The sequence below is a fragment of the Microtus ochrogaster genome, chromosome 10, assembly GCF_000317375.1.
Source record: "Microtus ochrogaster isolate Prairie Vole_2 chromosome 10, MicOch1.0, whole genome shotgun sequence".
Lineage (NCBI taxonomy): Eukaryota > Metazoa > Chordata > Mammalia > Rodentia > Cricetidae > Microtus > Microtus ochrogaster.
Genome location: NC_022016.1, coordinates 49,217,396 through 49,219,581, shown reverse-complemented (window position 1 = coordinate 49,219,581; position 2,186 = coordinate 49,217,396).

Genomic DNA, 2,186 nt, shown 5'->3' with positions numbered 1-2,186 from the left:
TAAAGCAGAATTTCTCTGTGTAGCTGTGGTGTCCTAGAATTCATTCTGGAGACCAGGTTGGCTTCAATCTCAGGGATCCACCTGCCTCTGCCTCCCAAGGGATTAAAGCTACTACTGCCAGGCTATGAACTGTTGTTTGTTTGTTTATTTAGGGTTTTTGTTTTGCTTTTTTGTCTTTTTTAGTCAGGTAGCCATGGCTGTTCTGGAGCTAGTTCTGTAGACCAGGCTGGCTTAGAACTCACAGTGCAGACTAGGGAAACCTGTAGAGATGGGAGCGAGACTGGTGGCTCTAGGAGCTTGGGTGGGGAGGGCATTGCAGTGACTATCTGCAGCAGTGGGGTTTCCCTGGGGTTTGGAGTTAGACTGTGATGGCGGCCTCACAACCTGGGGGCTCTACCAAGGCTACCGATCTCTGCTTTAAAGCAGTGAGTTTAGGACATGGATTATGTCTCAAGGGACAAGACAACACCAGTACTGTCAGAACAATAAAGATGTGTTATGCCTAATTGATTTCCAAATTGAAATGTAAATTCTTTAAGAAAAATGTAAAATTTAGGTCCTCAGATACAATAAGTATACGCAAGTGATAGCCACACGTGGCCGGTGGCTTCAGTACGGTGCAGCAGAGCTCCAAGGTTCTGAGAGGACATCCCTGGTCACCCCCAGGCAAATCCCACAGGGGCAGGAGACAGGCTGGCCCTAGGACCAGGAAAGAAGCTGCTTCTCAAAGGGCCCTTTTCCTCCCCTCATGTGTGGGTCTTCACGCCAGTCTTATCATTTCTTTCTATCAACAATTCTGTCTTACGAGTAAAAAAATTCATGCTATGGAGGGAATCTTTGAGATGAATCTTTATTAAACAGAATAAAGCTTCCTCTTTGTGGTGGGTTTTGATCTACCACTGAGCTACAGAGCAATCACAAAACATGGTCCACAGAGATTATTTCAAGACCTGTTTGCCCACAATCTGGTCATTCATCCTCCTCACCATCCAAAGTAGTGGGCACCTACCTACGTCCCCTTTGCCCAAGTCCACACAATTCAGTGACGAACTGGGGCATGGATCCCGATTGGCCAAAAAAGACATTTTCTTTTGCTTGAACTCATCGCAGGCCTGGGCCTGACACAGACGCTGACAGATTACTGAGCGTGGCTCTTCTGGAACTCCTGGTCTGTCCCTGTTTTGCTAGGTAATTTATCTTCTTCTCTGGTGTTAGGGGACTGGGTGCTGGGCACCCAGCTCAGTGGTGTCACTATACAGGCTGCTTGTGCCTCAGTTTACCTGATTGCCCTTTTCGAGAGCCAGGTGCAATCGCTTTTGCCAGCAGAGAGCTGGCAAATTTCCCCAAAGGCTCTTGTTAGCAGTGAGCTGAGGGTGGGTCCCCAGTGTTGCCCAACCCTCTTCCTCATCCAAGGCTTACTTGGGGTGGGAGTGTCCTAGCTGTCACCTCCCTCTGCAGCCTGAGGCCTCTCAGTCCAAAATGCAGCCCACAAAAAAAGGAACCTGGGCTGTGTGGGCAGGAGGGAGGCACAGGGGACAGGGAAGGTTCAATCCAGGTTCTTGTTGCCTCCTGCCGGGGGACAGGTGAAGACCAGAAGAGAGCACGCTGACAGCATCTTGCTGTCCTGGGGTCAGATCTCTGCAATGTTGGGCAGGCACAGGCTCAGCAGCACATTGCTGTCAACAAAACCCTCTCTGGGAACTGCACAGTGATTCTAGTAGCAGGGCCTCTGGGGACAGAGAGGAGGCGAAGGGAGGGCAAATATTTTGTGGCCATGGAAAGGCGGTCACTCCTTCCCCACGTATTTCTGAGACAATTCCCGTGATGGTAGGAGCTGGACCTAGAAAAACAGTGACATGGAGTCCCATACGGGAAGGGCTCTCTTCTTAGCTTCCCTCCCTGGGTTTGAGGGGACGGGACCCTGACACACTCTTTTAGGGTCTTACTCTAACAGAACGGGAATAACCCTGGGCATGGATTTATCAGGGATATCCTAGGCTTCACCGTTACTGATTGATTTATTTTTATTTCAATTTTTTTCCCAAATGACTGAAGGCAATATAGAAGCCAAAGTTTAAAACCGTATCACTTTACCAATCAATGCTACTACTTTAAAAATCTTAACCCCTCCCCAATCTCCCAACACACACACACACACACACACACACACACACACACACACACAC